Source organism: Panthera onca, chromosome X (assembly GCF_046562875.1).
Source record: "Panthera onca isolate mPanOnc1 chromosome X, mPanOnc1 haplotype 2, whole genome shotgun sequence".
Lineage (NCBI taxonomy): Eukaryota > Metazoa > Chordata > Mammalia > Carnivora > Felidae > Panthera > Panthera onca.
This window is the reverse complement of record NC_138357.1, coordinates 45,687,345-45,708,055: the sequence shown is the minus strand read 5'-3', so window position 1 is coordinate 45,708,055 and position 20,711 is coordinate 45,687,345. Positions and strand designations below refer to the sequence as shown.

Below are 20,711 nucleotides of genomic sequence, written 5' to 3'. Positions count from 1 at the left end.
AAGTATGTATATGTTCTTTCATTATTTTAATACACATATGAATTTTTCAAGGAACATTGGGATCACATAGCAGTTATTGTTTAATAATCTGGTTTGAAGAAAACTTTTTGTTTCCATTTCTAAAAATTATGTCTTTTCATTAGAATAGATAACCTATAGAAATTGAAAATGATGTGTCTATGTAGATTTGTGGACCCTGTGGTAGGTCATCTGTAAAATGGGTAGGCCGATACTTACCTCACAGAGCTGTTGTGAGAAGAAATGAATAACTAATAGGACATATTTGAAACATAATACTGTAAAACTTCCACACACATATGTATGGTGTCTCCTGTGTTCTCCCCTCAACAAAAGAGATGACTTAACCATAAGCAACTCATAGATTTCATTGGGCTTTGACACAGCAGAAAAGGAAATGTACACATATTTATACATTGGATTACCTTTAGTGCCATTTCTTTGTAGATGAGTTACCTGATTAGGGTAATGAGGAAGCAAATCATCCCCTCATTACTGGTGTGTGTGTGTGTGTGTGTGTGTGTGTGTGTGTGTGTATACAACATAATAATTTATTTGTATCTATATCATGGAATGATCATCACGGTAAGTGTTGTTAACATTTATCACCTTACATAGTTATAGATTTTTGTGTGTGTGATGAGGACTTTTTAGATCTAGTCTTTTGGCAACTTTCAAATATGCAATACAAATATTATTAATTATATCACCATGCTGTACATGACGTCCTCATGGGTTGTTTATTGTATGAATAGAAGTTTGTACCCTTTGACCCACCTCACCCATTTTGCCCACCACTCAGCCATGGCTTCAGAAAACCAGCAATGTCTCCTCTATATCTATGTGCTCAGGTTTTTAGTTTGTTTAGATTCTGTACCTAAGTGAGGTCATATGGTATTTGTGGTTGCCTGACTTACCTCATTTAACACACTAGGCTGGAAGTCCATCCATGTTGCCACAAATGGCAAGATTTTATTCTTTTTTTATGGCTGAATAATACTCTTTTGCATATATATAAAGCACATTTTTTTAATCCATTCTCGTCTATTGGCACTTAGGTTGTTTCTATATCATGGCTATTGTTAATAATGCTGCAATTAACGTGGAAGGTGCATATATCTTTTCAAGTTAGTGTTTTTGTTTCCATCAGATAAGTACCCAAAAGTAGAATTGCTGGATCATATGGTAGTTCTATTTTTTTTTTTTTTATGAACTTCTATAATGGTATTTTATAGTGGCTACACCAGTTTCCATTTCTAGTAACAGGACACAAGGGTGCCATTTTCCTCATATTCTTCAACACTTGTTATCTGTTTTTGTTTTCATGATAGCCATTCTAAACATGGGAGAGATAAATCTCGTTGTGGTTTTGTTTTGCATTTCCCTGATGATTAGTGATGTGAGCATATTTTTATGTATTGTTGACCATCTCTATGTCTCCTTGGAATACTGCCTATTCAGACCTAATGTCCATTTGTAGATTGCATTGTTTGTTTGTTTTTTTTTTTCCCCTTTTTGCTATTGAGTTGCATGCATTTGTATATATATTTTGGGTATAAACCTCTTATCAGATATTATAGCTATTTGATTTTATTTCTGATCTTCTTTTTTAATTTCCATTTTGAAATTGCAATAGCAGTCTCCCATTGACTGCCAGAAAGGAGACCATACAGAATAACAGAGTGTGAAGATGGGTCTGCTGTACAACAGACTGAAAAATGGAGACATGAATCTCAAATACTGGATTGGTCCTTACCTACAGGTCTGTGGGTAGTGACTTCCCCTGTGCTGGCCTCAGGCCTTACAGAGAAAGACTGCATATCCCAATGGTTAGAGTGGGAGAAAATTGGGCACATTTAATTACTGGTTTCATAATCTTTAGCAAATTTTGAGTCTTCAGATATATGAGACATACATGTAATGTATATGCATTACATTTGCATACACGGAAAATATTATGGGTATGTAATGGACTGAATTGTGTCCACACAAAATTCATGCATTGAAATCCTAACACCCAGTACCGTAAAATGTGATTATTTTTGGAGACAAGACATTCAAAGGGAAATTAAGATAAAATGAAATTGTATAGGTGGGCCCTAAACCAATATAAATGGTGTCTTTATAAAAAGGAGAATAGGTCACAGAGAGACAGATTTAGTGGTAGCTATGTGAGGATACAGTGAGTAGGCAGCCATCTACAAGCCAAGAAGAAAAGCCTCAGAAGAAAACAAATTTGCTGACACTTTGACGTTGGACTTTTAGCTTTCACAATTTTGAGAACATTTCTTTCTATGGTTTAAGTTAGCCAGTAATCTATGTTTTGTTATGAAAGCCCTAGCAAACTAATAAAGGCAGGAAATGCACAAATATGATACTTAAAAAAAATTGAGTGGTGGGGTTGCAATTTATTTATTTTTACCTGGAATTAACTATAGTTTTCACTTTCTCTAAATTACTATAGATGATTTTTCAAAATAAGAATTGAAACCATGGTTGTTTTGAAATATTACAGATTTAAGATAGTTATAGAAAAAAAAGTATATCAGACTTTTCTGCCTTAATATTCATAAGTAAACATTACATAGAGAAGAGACACTCACTTTGCCTTCTTCTATGATGTCCCAGATGTAACCAGTTCCAATAATTGGGGATTTTGCTCTTGAAATCTTTATCATTTCTCCTTCAGTGAATGAAATATTGCATTGTTTTATTACAAGTATTATTTATAGATGCCTGGCTATTTAATCGAAAAGGAGAAAGGAAGAAATATAAAAAGAAAAAATTCACATCTCAAAACAGTGATCTCCATTTCTGCCTCCTTGACACATGTGTTCTCTTTCAGAGCTTCTAACATGGACACACCCATTTTCTCACTTTACATGCTGTAGGGAACACTTACAGAATGAGCACATACTATGTTCACTCACTTAAATCAGCTGTGTTCACACTTAGAGTTCCCAAGCTCCAGCTAGCCCCAAATTGTGTCTCAATGTTTCCTGAACCTGAAACATCTTCATTTGTTCAGGCCTAATTTTCTGGCTTTCATTCACACTGTTACTTACCTAGAACTGTACATGTGTAACTACTCTGGAATATCCTGGTGAGGTTGGACAGTGATTGTAGGGAGTTAATTTTCCTGTGTCCAGACTAACTCCCAAATCCTTAGTTTGGTTTAGGGATGCATACCATTTTGGTTTTGAGCTGATTTGTATTACAACTGCTGGGCACATTAATATTTTAATTTATGTTTACTATTTTAGTTACACAATGAAGGTACTTCAGAGATGTTTCAATCTATGTGTGTTTGCTTACCTGCACCCTGGGCTAAAGGAGCTTTTGTTTAGACTTCTCCCTGAATCTCTATGTTGAAGCATCTCCCCTCTGGAAGCTGGGCCATCATGCAGCCTCCCCGTTTCCCTCCCCTGGGGGTTCCCTGATTGGCTAACTGGAAGTTTAAACCTTTGAGCCTGCTTTCAGTTCAAGGGACTTTTATTTGTAGTCAACAGAAAGAAGCATTTTGATAGTAATTTTCTCTCATGACCTTCACTAAATCCTGGGAAGTGGAAACATCATAGGACTGTGAAATGTAAGGGTTTATTTGAAAGACATGCTTGCCTTTCCCCTAGGCATCTGTTGTGTCCCCGAAGCCACCTAATTAAGACTGTCATGTGGTAGATTCAAAAATTAATTTTATGACACCTTATTTCACTATACACTTGCTTTAGAGATTTTCTACATCTGATGCAGACTCACTTTCTAATGGGAATGGCTGAGGATATTTATTTTTGTCTTATTTTTTCGCTTCTAAACCCAAGTGCTTTTGTTGTAAATAAAAATGTAAAATACAGGACATGAGGAAAAATAAATCATTGGAAACCCTTAAAAGTTTATTACTCAGGGATAAGCACTGTTTCCATTTGCATATATATATTTTTTCAGAGATTTTACTATGCAAATATAACTATATTTAAGAAAAGAAATGAGATAATATTCTACCTACAGTTTTGTAAACTGATTTTTATGATAAATATTATATTATGAAAGTCAATGAATGCCATACAATGTGAATGCACATAATAAAAATGGCAGTTGAAACTTTAATGGTCCATTCTGAAATGATATTAGTAATATGATTAATATTCATTGTTGCTGCCCCCTGTCCAATACTGCTGTAAATGCTAAACCTATACTTACTCATTAATTCTTACTACAATCTATCAGGAGGAGCTATTGTTGCCTGACTTTAAATATCAAGGAACTGAAGCACAGTAAGAGCAGGCCTAGTAAGATTCAAGACATAAATTCAAAAACAGACTGTGTGGCTCCTGAGTAAATATGTCTAATCAGTGTATGATATTGCTGCTCATATCATAAGATACCACCTTATTTTAATCACACCAAGGCAACAAATCCAGAAATAAAGAAACAAAACTAAGGTACTGTATTAGTTTATATGAACTTCTGTAATAAAGTATACAGACTGGTGACTTAAAACAACAGAAATTGACTTTCTTGCAGTTCTGGAAGCTGAAAGTCTGAAATCCAGTGTCAGTGGGGTCTTGCACATTGAGACACTAGAGACAATCCTCCTTGCCTCTTTCTGGCCTCTTGTGGTGAACATTAATCCTTGATGTTAATTGCTTCCGGCAATAATATTCCAACCTCTACCTCTGTTATTGCATGTTTTCCCTGTGTGTCCCATTCTTGTTCTTCAATGGCATTTTCACCTTCTTATAATGCCATAAGTCATGTTGGATTGGGCCTGACCGAATGAACTCACGTTAACCTGATGCATTTTGCAAGGACACCATTTCCAAATAGGGTCTTATTCATAGGCTTTAGAACCTCAGCAACTTTTGTGAGCAAATACAATCATATAGCAGATACAATGATTTTTCCCATCTAACTAGGCAGAAAATATTATTTCAATAACCAGAGGATGGGATTAAAAAAAAACAAAAAACTAAGAGTACCTATTCTCCTCTGACTCATCCCATTATGCTCACAGACATGATGAAAGACAATGTAGGAAAGGTCCTTCTTATTATTCTTTTATTAATTAATTTTATTTATTTGTTTTATTTAAGTATATTTGACATAGAATGTTATATTAGTTTCAGTTTTACAACATATTGATTAGACAATTCTATACATGACACAATGCTCACCCTGGTAAATATACTCACCATACCACATTATTACAACATTGTTGATTATATTCTTTATGCTGTTCTTTTCTTCTCCATGACTTATTCATTTTTTAACTGGAAGTTGGTAACTCTTAATTCCTTTTACGTATTTCACCTATCCTCTCACCTACCCCACCCCCTCTGGCAACCACCAGTTTATACTTGGTACTTAAGAGTCTACTTTTTGTTGTTATTGTTTCTTTGCTTGTTAATTTGTTCTTCTAGTTTTGACATATAATTCATATAATTGAAATCATGTGGTATTTATCTTTGTCTGACTTATTTCCCTTAACACAACTCCCTTTAGGTCCATTCGTGTTCTCACAAATAGCAAGATCTCACCTTTGTTATGGCTGAGTAATATTACATTTTATGTATATACCACATATACTCACTATGAATCTTATTGGTAAATGGATCAATATGATATTTTCAGGCTTTGTCGCAAGCAAGGTACTATTTCCCCAGAAACTGTCTTTTAAGACTATGTGACAAGAAGGAATTCAACCACTTACATTAGAGGCACCCTGGGTGAGTTCTCCATCCTGTTACTTCCTCAGTATCTTTGGGATTCAGAGCATTTACTCTTATTCTGGGTCAAGATAATGCTGCTGACCAATCACAAATGATGCAGGAACAGATATCTGGAGCCACCATGGCCATGCCCAGGCACCAACACAGGTTTCAAGACAGAGTAGGAAGTTTCAGAGCTGACACATCACTAGCGGGTACTAAATGATATCAAAGATGAGCTCATGGATGAAGACTGGTGAGTCCAGTAGTGAAAATAAGAGAAAAGGGAAAACCAAAGCTGGGGAAAATATACAAAACTTAGCAAAAACTCCATTGGTGGAAAAAGCCTTGCCAAGTATACCTAGTTATTATGTACTGTCAGCCTGCCTTCTAAACACAAAAAACTCTTTTCTTTCCTTGGGATCAAAACACACTGCATGTAACCTTTAATTTTTTGTTAGTGTTTTTAATTCTTTCTTTAGACAAATGATGCATTTCATTGCTGAAAATGTAGCAGTTATGGATGAACAAATTGAAGCTCCCTATGTTGTTCATTTTGAGCCTACAGAATGACATACAAAGCAAATGTGTCAAAACCTTTTTCAAATAGGTTCTTTTCAGAGTAAATACCCCAAGCCAGCACAGACTTAGTAAAGCTATATTGTTTAACAATGTTCAGTGAAAATCAGTGACCCTGAGACATGCCACATTTCAAGTGCTTTGGGAATCATCAAAGACACATTCAATAATGTGAGATCTTCATCTGGAGTTCAGAATATATCAAATCCATTGACAATTCAGTGGTGCTGTACTGTATATATCTACTTGGTTGAATATGACTTTATTTCTTGTAAGAGAGTTTCTATCTAAGTGAGAAGGGAGAGAGAGAAAACTGGCAAACATATAGTTAAGGCTTTCCCAGGAATAATGCCTTTTGGATCAACTGTCCCAAGGGAGTGGCAGATGCCATTTATGTACCAAGAGGTGAATGTAATTTCCCTGTTGAATGCTGTAATCAAGAACAAACAACTGTTGACTCTACAAATTAAACAATACTGTGTTCGTTTTAATTTTTTTAATTGACTGTGTGTCTTTCTTTGTCCCCTCCAACTCTACCACCTCCAAAACACGCTTACAGTTATAGCTTACTGTCAGTTCAGACCAGAGCTAGACCTCCAATATCAGGATTAGATATCCCATAAAATGTGGGTGTTTTTTTAGTATCAGAAAAGTGATGGATACAGAAGGATTGTTTGAGTTGAGTGAAATTCCAAAGAGCTCTGATTCCATGAAGTTAAGCTCCCAACCTCCATCCTCCCTCCCCTTGCAGAGTCTCCTTTGCTGAGACTCTCAGAGTTGCCATCCTGGATCTCAACACTAAGTAACATCACACTTATTTCCATTTCTGTACCTCTCTTTTAGTGAAGAGTACATTTTGCAAAGACTATAAAAATATGAAAGAGTTTATATACTGTGATACCAATTTTACAAGGAAAATTCATAAATATATTAGCAGATCCATTTGCTGTTGACCCCAGACTACATGGTGTTCATTGATTTCCTTCTTTCTTCATCACTTTCTGCTGAGGTACAGTGTGGACTGTACAGAGGGTCCTTACCAGAGAATGGCATGTTCACCCTCTATTACCCCACCCTTGTATAGGCTGCAATACCTTCTTCCCGCTCTCTGTCTTTCATCCTCTGTCCATGACACAAGAGACGGCTGCCCAGACCCCAATCTTATGCCCCATTCTCTTTCATCACCTACCCCTTCTTCTTACTGCACCACCACTGGAATACCTGCCACAGTGGGGCAAATCACATCACTGCCATCAAGCTTTTCAACGTAGCCAGGCCCTGAAATATATGCTTTCAGAATTTTATCTTACACCTACCAGTTTATTTCAGACAGAAGTAGAATCATATTGTGTACGTTCAAAGCCTGGAGTTTGGGGAGATTATTGTGTTTAGTATTACTACTTGCAGACACCAAGGAAATATTTGATGATAATGGTGCTTTGGTGCCACCTTGTGATAAAAATCTGAACTGCAGCTTGAACATCTCAAGGAAGGAAAGTGGGAAGGAGGGGCTGTGACCTAAACACATTAGACTGAGCTTTCTAGAAGTCTGGATGGAAAGGGTGGAATTCCTTGGGTATATTGGGCATATTGATGGAATTCTCTAGGCATTTCATATAAATGGAATCATACAATATGCCATCTTTTCAACATTCAGCTTCTTTCTCTTGGCTTAACATTTTCAAGGTTCAAACATAATCAGTACGTCATTCCTGTTTTAAAAGTTTAATTTTATTTAATTTATTTAATTAACATACAGTGTTATATTAGTTTCAGGTGTATCATAATTCAACAATTCCATACGTCACCCAGTGCTCATCACAACAAGTGTACTCCTCAATCCCCATCACCTATTTCACCCATTTCCCCTCCCACTTTCCCTCTGGTAAACATCAGTTTGTTGTCTATAGTTAAGTTTCTTGGTTTCTCTCTCTCTGCTCATTTGTTTTGTTTCTTAAATGCCAAATATGAGTGAAATCATATAGTATTTTTCTTTCTCTGTCTGACATTTCACTTAGCATTGTAGTCACTAGCTCCATCCATTTTTCATTCTTTTCATGGCTGAATAATATTCCATTGTGTATATATACCACATCTTCTTTATCCATTCATCTATCAATGGACACTTGGACTGCTTCAATAATTTGGCTATTGTAAATAATGCCTCTATAAACATAGGGGTGTATGTATCACTTTGAATTAGTGTTTTGTATTTTGGAGATAGATATACAGAAATGCAATTACTGGATCATACAGTAGTCCTATTTTTAACCGTTTGAGGAAACTCCATACTGTTTTACACAGTAGCTGCATCAGTTTGCATTCTCAACAGTGGAGGAGGGTTCCCTTTTCCCCACATCCTCTCCAACAATTGTTTCTTATGGTGAGAGTGGGCATTCTTGTCTTGCTCCTAACCTTATGGGGAAAGCTCTCAGTTTTTCCCCAGTGAGTATGATGATGGCTGTGGGTTTTTCATATATGGCCTTTTTTATGTTGAGGTACATTCCTTTAAACCTACTTTGTTGAGGGCTTTTATAATGAGTTGATGTACTTTGTCACATGTTTTGTCAAATGTTGTACTTTGCATCTATTGAAATGATCATATGGGTTTCATCCTTTTTCTTAATGATGTGATGTATAACGTTGATTGATTTGTGAATATTGAGCCACCCTGACATACCAGGAATAAATCCCACTTGATTGTGGTGAAAGATTTTTTAAAATATATTGTTGACTTTGGTTTGCTAGTATTTCATTGAGGATTTTTGCATCTATGTACATCAAAGATACTGGCCTGTAGTTCTCTTTCTTTGTGGTGTCTTTATCTCGTTTTGGTATCTTGTTTTGTAATGCTGGCCTCATATAATGAAAATGGAAGTTTTCCTTCCTTTTCTATTTTTTTGAAATAGTTTGAGAAGAATAGGTATTAACTCTTCTTTGAATGTTTGCTAGAATTTGCCTCTGAAGCTTTCTGGTCCTGGACTTTCGTTCGTTGGAAAGTTTTTGAATATTGATTCAATCTCTCTGCCTGTAATTTGTCTATTCAAATTTCTATTTTTTCCTGCTTTAGTTTTGGTCGGTTATATGTTTCTAGGAATTTATCCATTTCCTCTAGGTTGTCCAGTTTGTTGGCATATAAGTTTTTATAATATTCTGTTTAATTCTGTGTATTTCCATGGTCTAGGTTGTTATTTCTCCTCTTTTGCATGTAATTTTATTTATTTGAGATATTTCTCTTTGTTTCTTAATGAGTCTGACTAGAGGTTTATTAATGTTGTTGATTTTTTCAAAGAACCAACTCCCGATTTTATTGATCTGTTCTGTTTGGTTTGTTTGTTTGTTTCTATATCATTTATTTATGCTCTAATCTTTATTATTTCCTTCCTTTCCTTCTGCTGTTTTGGGCTTTGTTGTTCTCTTTCTAGCTCCTTAAGGTGTAAAGTTAGGTTGTTTATTTGAGATTTTTCCTGCTTTTTGAGGTGGGCAAAGTATTGTGATAAACTATCTTTTTAGAACCACTTTTGCTGCATCCTAAATGTTTTGGACTATTGTATTTTCATTTGTTTCCATGTACTTTTGGATTTCTTCTTTGATTTCCTGGTTGACCCATTCATTGTTTAGTAGCATGTTATTTAACCTCCATGTGTTTGTGTTCTTTCCAGATTTTTTCATATGGTTGATTTCTAGTTTCATAGCATTGTGGCAGAAAATATCCATGTCCTATATAACTCGGATCTTTTTAAAATTGTTGAGACGTGTTTTGTGGCCTAACATGTAATCTATTCTGGAGAATGTTCCTTGTGCACTTGAAAAGAATGTGTATTCTGCTGTTTTAGGATGGAATGTTCTAAATAAATCCATCTGGTCCAGTGTGTCACTCAAAGCCATGGTTTCCTTTTTGATATTCTGTTTGGATGATTTGTCCATTGTTGTAAGTGGAATGTTAAAGTCCCCTATTATTATTATATTACTATGGATTAGTTACTTTATGTATATTATTAACTGTTTTATGTATTTGGGTGCTCCATGTTCAATGCATAAATATTTACAATTGTTATATTCTCTTGTTGGGTTGTCCTCTTTTTTATTATACCATGTCCTTCTTTGTCTCTTGTTATAGTCTTTGTTTTAAAATCTCTTTTGTCTAATATAAGTATTGCTATTCAGCATTTCTTTTGACATCCATTTGTATGATAAATTTCAATCTTTAGATGTTTCTAGGTCTAAAATTAGTCTCCTATAGGCAGCATATAGATAAGTCTTGTTTTTTTAATCCATTCTTTCACTTTATGTTTTTTATTGGAGCATTTATTCCATTTACATTCAAAGTAATTATTGATAGTTATATATTTATTGCCATTTGATCACCTGTGTTGTGGTTGTTTCTGCTCTTTCTCTGATCCTTTATTCTCTTTCTCTGTTTCAGGGTTTGCTGGTTTTCTTTAGTGATATATTTGGATTTTTTTCTTTTCATTCTTTGCATATATAATAGTGGTTTTGATTTGTAGTCACTATTAGGTTTGTATATAACCTCTTCTACATAAAGTATATATTAAATTGATGGTCATTTTAGCTTTACCCCACTCTTAATCTTTTCCTCCCCACATTTTAGGTATAATGTGTGATATTTTGCATCCTTTTATTTTGTTACTTCCTTAACTAATTATTTTATAAAATATTTATTTTGACTGCTTTGTGATTCCTACTTTCATACCATCACTTTTGGTCTTTTCTTTACACTCAGAGTCCTGTTGAATATTTCTTGCAGGGGGAAGCCATTCATTGCTTTTAGACAATGGCAGACTTCTCTAAGATGAGCCTTAAGGGCTACTACAAACCATGTAGCTGCTGAGGAATGATATTCCAACCGCTAAACCTCTTTTCCCATGAGGAGATCAAGGTAGCTTCTCTACTTTTAGGCTAGTTAGTGAAACTCAAAGGAGCTGTTCCAGAGCATACTTTTATTCATATCTATGAACTCACTTGAGCTAGGATTCATATCCTACCAGGTATGTGAAGGGTTGGGTTCTCCTGAGGACTGTTGCCCTTGAATCTGGAGTAGAAGCTTCAGCAGCCATCAGGACACAGATCCTCAGAATCAGCCTCCATCAGGCACCTGATATGAGTTTGGCTATCAGCATGAAGAGCTGCACAAGGGGCGATAAATCCAGCTATCAGTATGTTTTCCTGGTGTAACTATATTTCCCTGATGTGCCAGACACTAGGTTAGTGACAATGACCTTGATACAATTAAGTAGTGATTATAACAGATGCATGTCATAATGGACCTGGGACCACCAGGGCCACATGTCATGGGACCACCAGGGCCTTTTTCTCTTCCTGTCCTCATCTACACCTTAAAAACAAAGTTGAAAAGGAAAAAGAAGTGGCCTGAATTCATGTAGACATTCATAATCCTGCAGTAACCACAGGGCCATGGGCTTGCTCATGTGTATCACTGACTGTTCTTAGTGATCCTGTTTGTGAAGTATTATCACCCCCATTTTACAGAGGGAGAGGCTGAGACTCAAGAGTTTTTACTTGCCTTCACTCCTGCATCCCTGCCTTTAGAGGAAAGCAGCTCCAGGACACCCTTCAAGCAGGACCCATGCTCATTGTGGCCAGACTGATGCCAATGGTTTGACTTATGAGGTAGGTGGGTCATTGAGCCCCACAACAGGAAAGAGGTGACTTGAATCTGGATCCCTTAGTCTCCCAACAACCCAGGGTAGTTCAGCCCCCTTCACGGGGACCCACATTCTTAGCTGAGTCCCAAACATCTGAAGATGGGGCCTGCTTTCCTCACCATAAAAAGCCGTTTACAAAACTGTCAGAAGGATATTTCCTCATTACAGTCATCAAATATAATTACATTTACATAGTAAAATTTCTAAAAAAAATTTGCAATGAAAAATGTTTATCTGTAAGTAATAGACATTAAGGGTTCTAATGATTTTTCCTCCCCTATCTTTTCCATTTTTATTTGTAATAAAAACACTTGGGTTTAGAAGCAAAAAATAACAAGAAAAAAATCAATATTCCCATCCATGCCAATAAGAATGTGGTCAGATATAGAATATTCCTAACGCAAGGAATTAGGTAATACAGTAGCCACAGCATTAAGTTATGAATCTATGACATAACAGTCCCAGTGAGTGGCTTCAGGGACACTACAGATGTCTAAGGAAGAACAATTATGTCTCTCAAATAAACCTTACATTCCTCAGTCCTAGGATGTCTCCACTCCCCAGGGTTTAGTGAAGGTCATAAGACGAAAGTACTTTCACAACATGATTCTTTCTTTTCTCTTCAAATAAGCAGGTTGATGGGTTTAACCTCCCAGTTAGTCAAGCAGGGAACCCACAGAGGAGGGAATGGGAGGCAAGTGCCTGAGATGGCCCAGGACTCAGTCCACAGCTTTTAGATGAGGGATGCTTCAACAGCAGGATTCAGGAGGAAGTTTAGTCACAGGCTTCTTTAGCCCAGGGCCCAGAGCAACCAACACAGGTGAATTAAAACATTAATTTAAAGTATCTTACTTGTGCAACCAAAATAGTAAAAGGAAAGGAAAATATTTACATGCACAGCACTTTTAATAGTAATCAGCTCAAGTTCAGATTAGGAGGCATCTCTAAACCGATCTAAGGTTTTGGGTGTTTGTCTAGACACAGAAAATGGCACTTCCTACAATCACTGCCTTATCTTACCAGGATGGTCCAGATTAGGGTCTGGATATTTAGGCCTAGATGAGTAACATTGTGAATGAAAGCCAGAAAACTATTCCCAAAGGGAAGATGTTTCATAGTCAAGAAACACTGAAACACTGTTTTGGGTTGGTGGAGCCTGGGAACTCTAAGACTGAACACAGATGATAAAAAAGTGACTGAACATAGTATCTGCTGATTATATGAGTGCTTCCTACAGCATGTAAAGTGAGAAAATGGTATGACCATGTTAGAAGTTCTGAAAAAGAATATACATATATCTTACCTACAGCCTTGTAAACATTTTTTTATCATGAATGTTATATTATGAAGGTCAATCCATGCCATACAACATAAATGCACACAATAATAAAAACGGCAGTCAAAACTTTAATTGTCCATTCTGATGTAGTATTAATGATAGCATGATTTACATTTATTGTTGCTTTTTCCTTGCCCAAAACTGGCATTAGTGCTAAAGCTATACTTACTCATTAAGCTTCACAACAATTTATGAGGAACAACTACATTTTTTTTTTTTTTTTTGCCCAACTTTCAAAATCTGGGAACTGACGTACAGCACAGGCAGGGCTGGCAAGTTATATTTTCACTTTATTTTTTTTATAATATAATTTATCGTCAAGTTGGCTAACATACAGTGTGTACAGTGTACTCCCGGTTTCGGGGTTAGACTACTGTGATTCATTGCTCACACACAACACCCGGTGCTCATCCCAAAAAGTGCCCTCCTCAATGCCCATTACCCATTTTCCCCTCTCCCGTACCTGCCCCTCATCAACCCTCAGTTTGTTTTCTGTATTTAAGAGTCTCTTATGGTTTGCCTCCCTCCCTCTCTGTAACTATTTTTACCCCTCCTTCCTCCATGGTCTTCTGCTAAGTTTCTCAAGTTCCACATATGAGTGAAAACATATAATATATGTCCTTCTATGACTTATTTCACTAAGCATAATACCTTCCAGTTCTATCTATGTTGCTGCAAATGGCATCATTTCATTCTTTCTCATTAGCAAGTTGAATTCCATTGTATATATAACCACATCTTCTTTATGCATTCATCAGCTGATGGACATTTATGCCCTGTCCATAATTTGGCTATTGTTGATAGCGCTGCTAAGTTTTAAGGTTTAGATGTGAACTGAGGATGTGTAGCTTCTTAGTAAGTGCATGTAACCAGTAAATGCTACTGCTACTGCTGCTCCCATCATAAGATACAGCCTTATTGTTAATCACAGCAAAGCAACAAATCCAAAAAAGAAACAAAACTAAGGTTCTCTATTAGTTTCCATGTGCAATAAAATATACAAGCTAGTAGCTTAACATAACAGAAATTGAGTTTCTCACAGTTCTGGATAATAAAATCTTGAAATCAAGGTGCCAGTAGGGCCTTGCACATTGGTACACTAGGGAGAATCTGTGCCTCTTCCTGGCTTCTGGCGGTGACCATCAATCTCTGATGTTCCTTGCTTGCAGCAATGTCACTGTAGACTTTGCTTCTGTCATCACATGTTCTGCCCACATATTCTTGTCTTCAATGGCATTTCCAGTTCCTTATAATGCCATAAATTGTATTGGATTAGGGCCTGCACTAATGACCTCATTTTACTTTACCTGATTACATCTTCAAAGACCCTCTTTCCAAGTCCTCATTCATAGGTATCTGGGTTTAAAACTTGAACGTACTTTTGGCAGTACAACTAAATAACAGTACAGTGATTAGTTTTCCCACTTAACCAGTCAGAAAATATTTCTTCAACAAACTGGAAGTTGATTTTTCAAAAAAAAACTAAAAGGAATGTAGTACCTTACTTCTTCTCTGACTCATCCCACAATGCTCACAGACATGATGAAATGTAATGTTACAGATACCCTCTCTATGATTCTTTATTTCTTATTTATTTATTTATTTATTTATTTATTTTTAAATTGAAGTATAATTATCATACAATGTTATATTACATTCATATGTGCAACATATTGATTTGACAATTCTATGCATTACTCAATGTTCACCAGGGTAAGTGTAGCCACCATATGACATTATTACAATATTATTGACAATATTCCCTATGCTGTGTTTTCCATCTCTGTGAAAAACAATTACTGTTTTTCCCATTACTCCACCCACTTCCCCTCTGGCAATCACCGTTTCTCCTCTATATTGAGTCTGATTTTTGCTTGTTCCTTTGTTTTGTTTATTTTTAAGATTCTCAACGTGACTGAAATCATATGGTATTCATCTTTCTTTTTTTAATTTTGTTTAAGTTTCTTTATTTTTGACAGAGACAGAGTGCAAGCATGAGCTCAGGAGAGGCAGAGAGAGAGGGAGACACAGAACCCAAAGCAGGCTCCAGGCTCCAAGCTGTCAGCACGGAGCCCAACGCGGGGCTCAAACTCATGGACCGTGAGGTCATGACCTGGGCCGAAGTTGGACTCTTAACCAGGCGCCCCTGGTATTCTTCTTTCTGTCTGAGCTATTTCAATTACCATTATACCCCCTAGGTCCCTCCGTGTTGTCACAATGATAAGATCTCATTTTTTATGGCTGAGTAATATTCCATATTATACACACACACACACACACACACACACACACACACACTCACACACACACACATACACACCCCATCTGCTTTGTATGTTTCTTATTTGTAAATGGATCAACATATCACGTCAGGCTTCATCAGAAACAAGATCCACTGTTTCTCTCTTTAAGCCTATGCTACAGCAAAGAATTCATTCACATTAGATGCATCCTAGGTGAGTTATTCATCCTGGTACTTCCTCAATGTCTTCAGGCCTCAGAGTATTTACTCTGATTCTGGGCCAGGATAATGCCACTGACTGAATGGTTAGTGAATGTTGCAGGATCAGAAGTGTGGAGCCACCATAGCCATGTTCACAGACACCAACAAAGCTTTCAAGATGGAATGGGAATCTATGGATCACCAGTGGGCACTAGATAATGTCGAAGAGGAGCTCATGGCCAAGACATCCACTTTGAAGCCATATTCAGAAAGGAATTACAGACTTCTAATTTTTGAAGGCCAAAGGGATCAGCTTTGTCAGAAACTTGGAGTACTGCATAACCCTGTAGCTATCATGTGAGCTGGAGCCTCTCAGAATAAAAAGGAGGATACATGAGCTATACATGTTAACTATTCCTCACTATTATGGGCAGTTTGGCTGATTTCTCACCACAGTAAACTCTTGTTTTCTTTGGATACAAACACCCTGAATTTTACCTTTAATTTTTTGTTAGTGTTTTTATAACTTCATTTATACAAATAATGCATTTTCATTATCAAAAATGTAGTAACTATGGATGAACAAAGTGCAGCTCCCTGTATTGTTCATTTTGTGTTTGCAGAATGACATGCAGAGCAAATATGTTGTAAGTCTTATTCAAATAAAGTATTTTCAAAGTGAATACCCAGATCCAGGATAGACTTACCAAACCTGCTGTATTTCCTAGTATTTTCTAGCAATAATCAGTGACTCTGAGACACCGCTAGATTCTCAGGTGCCTTTGGGATCATCAAAGACAGGTTAAATCATGTGAGTTCATGATCTGGGGTTCAGAATATATCAAATCCATTGGCAAAATGTTGTGTTGTACTGTATATTGCTTCTCAGTTGAATTATATGACCAATTTCCCAGTTATTATGAATAAGAGAGGGCAATTACTGGCAGACACATAGTTAAGGGATGACCAGGAATAATTCCATCTGGATCAACTGTCCCAAGGAAGTGGCAGGGTGCTGTTTTTATACCAAGGGTTGATACTAATTTTCCTATTGATTCCTGTAATCAAGAAAGAAAAGACACTTGTCTCTATCAAACCATCCTGATTTGCTTTTTTTTTTTTAATCTGAGATTACTCTGTGTATGTGTGTTTGTTGTGTTAATGTGTGTGTGTGTGTGTGTGTGTGTGTGTGTGTGTGTTTCTATGTCCATTTCAGCTCTACCACCTCCAATACGTGATCATAGATATACCTTCACTGTCATTTGAGATTGGAGCTGGACTTCCAATCTCAGGTTAAGATATCCCAGAAAATGTGTTTTTTTAATATCTTAGAAAAGTGATGGATACAAAAGATTTTCTCCAGTTAAGTGAAAATCCAGAAAGCTGGTTGATCCCATGAGGTCAAGCTCCCAACCTCCATCTTCTCTCCCTCTTGTAGAGCCCACTGGTCTGAAACTCTCAGAGCTGCCATCTTGGATTTAACCTCCAGGTGATATCACATTTAGCTCCATTTTTTATTTTGTTAATTTTTTTAGTGAAAAGGACATTGTGCAAAGGGTAAACAATATCAAGAAAAGCTTTGCTTACTCTTGTACCAATTCTGCTTGGAAAATTCATATGTATATTAAAGCAGATCCATTATTTGTTGACCTTAAACTACATTATGTTCGTTGACTTATCTTTTCCCTCATCACTGTCAGCTAATGTACAGTGTGGATTGTATAGACAGTCCCTACTAGAGAACAGGGCATTCACCCTCCATTACCCCACCCTTTTATAGGCTACCTAAACCTTCTCTCACCTCCCTCCCACTGTGTGCCTCATTTTCTCCCAGTAACCTACCCCCTGTTCAGCCCTGCACTGCCTTTTGCAAATCCACCAATGACTGCCAAAGTGGACCACTGCAACCAGATTTTTGTCTGTTGGCCTTGGAGTATGTGATTTCACAATCTTCTTTTATACCTATAAGTTTTTCAGACAGAATTAGCACCATTCTGTAGAGGTTCAATTCCTCTGTTTGAGAGAGATTATTTTTATGTTTTCATGCCTTGTTGACACTTCTTAGGAGAGAAGTTTGATGATGGTGGTATGTTGACATGCTTTTGGCAAAAGCATGAACTGCAGCTTGAATATCACAAGGAAGGGAACTCAGAGGGAGAGGCTGTGACCAAACCCTCCAGATAGAGCTTTCTGGAGGTCAGAATGGAAATGGGGGATTCCTTGGGTACTGCATATTAATGCGGTCTCTCTGGGCTGTTTATATAAATGGAGATTTAACAGGGATATTGTTTCTTAATCCAATAATTTCTGTTTTTACCTTTATTATTTTCATCTCCTTACTATAGTTTGTGACTATCATGCTTGTTTAATGGAATGTTAAATTCCTTTATTTGATCATGCTTTTTAATGGGATGTTCAATTCCTTTATTTGCATTTCTAATTATAAATGTTTTTTTGATTTATTTTTCTAGTTTTATTAAGGTATAATTGACATGTAACAATGTAAAAGTTTAAGGAGGACAACATAATGATTTGATATACAGAGCAAAAGTTTTGCTAATATTAGCATAGTAATTCACATAGTTACTATTTTGTTCCTTGTGATAGGAACTTTTAAGATCTACTCTCTTAGCTACTTTCAAATATACAATACGCTATTGTTAGCTATAGTCACCATGCTATACGTTACATTTCCAGAACTGATTTATCTTATAATTAGAAGTTTATAAATTTTGACCACATCTACCCATTTCTTTCTTCTTTATTGAGATATAATTGATATTTAATAGTATGTTGGTTTCACGTGGACACCACAATGATTCTATATTTATTTTGTGAAATGACCACCACAATATGTCTAATTAACACCATACATAGGTCACCATGTCATAGGTGTCACCATACATAGGTACAAAATTGGTTTTGTGATAAGAATTTTAAGATCTACTCTCTTAGTAACTTTCAATATGCAACACAGGATTATTGATTTTAGTCACTATTCTCAACATTATATCCTTATGAATTATTTATTTTACAAATGGAAATGTGTACTTTTTGACTCTCTTCAGCCATTTTGCCTACTTCCCACCCCTCATATAGATATTTAATGCTTCAAAATATCCTCTGACTGTTGCTTTAGGTAGATTCTGATATGTTGTGTTTTCATTATCATTATCTTCATAAAATTTGGCAATTTTAATCTGTATTTCCGTTTGGGCTCAAGATTTTTTTAACAGCCTCTGATAGAATCAAAATTGTTGCAAATGTTCCATATTCTCCTGAAAAATAAGTGTCTTGTCTATTAAGAATTACAATTCAGAATATCTTTATAGCATCACTTTTGGGATTATGTTGTTTATGTCTTCTTTACAATAACTACATATGTCTCTACTTGAACATTTTTGGATCAAGGGAAATGTGTTAGAATCATCTATTATTAGTGATTTTCTTCTTTTTTCCCCTTGAACTTACTGTAGTTTTGTTCTGTGAATATTTTTGGTGTGTGATTGGGTGTATAAGTTTTAATATCACACATATTCCTTGTGAATTTTTGCCTTCAGCTTTAGAAACTGCTTTTTTTTATCTTTGTAAATCCATTTTTATCTCAATTCAACTGTCTCTGATAGTAAGATTATAATCCCTCATTTCTTATTGGCAATTACCTGGTATAACTTTCCTTATTATATAATTTTTAACCTAGCTGAATACCCTTATGTTAGTTATATTTCTGAAAAAAGTATAGTTTTTTATTTTTCTATAATAGGCAATTTGGAAACACTTTTACTAGGGGAGTTAAGCACATTTACTCTTACTGACCTGATCAATTTCTTTTATCATATGTGTTCAGTTGTGTCACATTGTTTACAAACTCATGAAATAATAAACTATTACAATAGACAATGTGTTTCATTTCCCATGTCTTTTTACTTAGTATTTAGAATAGTAGTGGTTTTGTTCTACTGGTGCTTTTATACTAATCTTTAAATACCTTACTTAATATCCATGTATGGAATGAACTCCTACTAATGAATAGAGAAATGGTCAATGATATGGGAAGATAAGTCATATAACAAGCAATATACATGCTAATTATACTTTTAAAAATATGTCACATTAAAAACATAAAGGGCTGCAAATAAATATCTGGGGCTATCATATGAGTGAATAAAGAGAAGTTTAAACAATTTTCTTTAAATAAAAAATTATATTATTTTCATTTTTCTCATCATAACTCTACTCTTTAATCCCAATTACCTATTTCACCCATCCCCCAACAGGTCACCATCAGTTTGTTGTCTATAGTTAAGAGTCTGTTTCTTGGGTTGTTTCTCTCTCTCTTTTTCCTTTGTTTATTTGTTTTATTTCTTAAATTCCACATATAAGTGAGATTATATGGTATTTGTCTGTCTCTGACTGACTTAATTCGCTTAGCATTATACTCTGTAGCTCTATCCATATCATTGCAAAAGGAAAGATTTCATTATTTTTTTCTGGCTGAATAATATTCCATTGTATTATATATACATGCCACATCTTCTTTATCCATTCATATATTGATCAACGCTTGGGCTCTTTCCAAAGTTTGTGTATTATAAATAATAATGCAATAAACATTAAGGGTGCATGTAGCCCATTGAATTAGTGCTTTTGTGTTTTTTTGGGTAAAAATAGTAGTGCAATTACTGGATTATAGGGTAGTTCTATTTTTAATTTTTTGAGGAACCTCCATACTGCTTTCCATAGTGGCTGCATCAGTTTGCATTCCCACTAGCAGTGCAAGAGTGTTTCTTTCTCTCCACATCCTCCCCAACACTTGTCATTTCTTGTATTACTGATTTTAGCCATTCTGACAGGTGTGAGGTGATGTCTCATTGTAGTTTTGATTTGCCTTTCCCTGATGATGAGTGATGTTGAGCATCTTTTCTTGTGTCTGATGTCCA

The 20,711-nt window shown here is 35.8% G+C and overlaps 1 pseudogene; it reads left to right on the top strand.

The window, feature by feature from the left end:
- Positions 1–1,708: 1,708 nt before the first annotated feature.
- On the top strand, positions 1,709–18,632 carry LOC145713737 (ER membrane protein complex subunit 3-like; annotated as a pseudogene).
- The last annotated feature ends 2,079 nt before the right edge of the window (positions 18,633–20,711 follow it).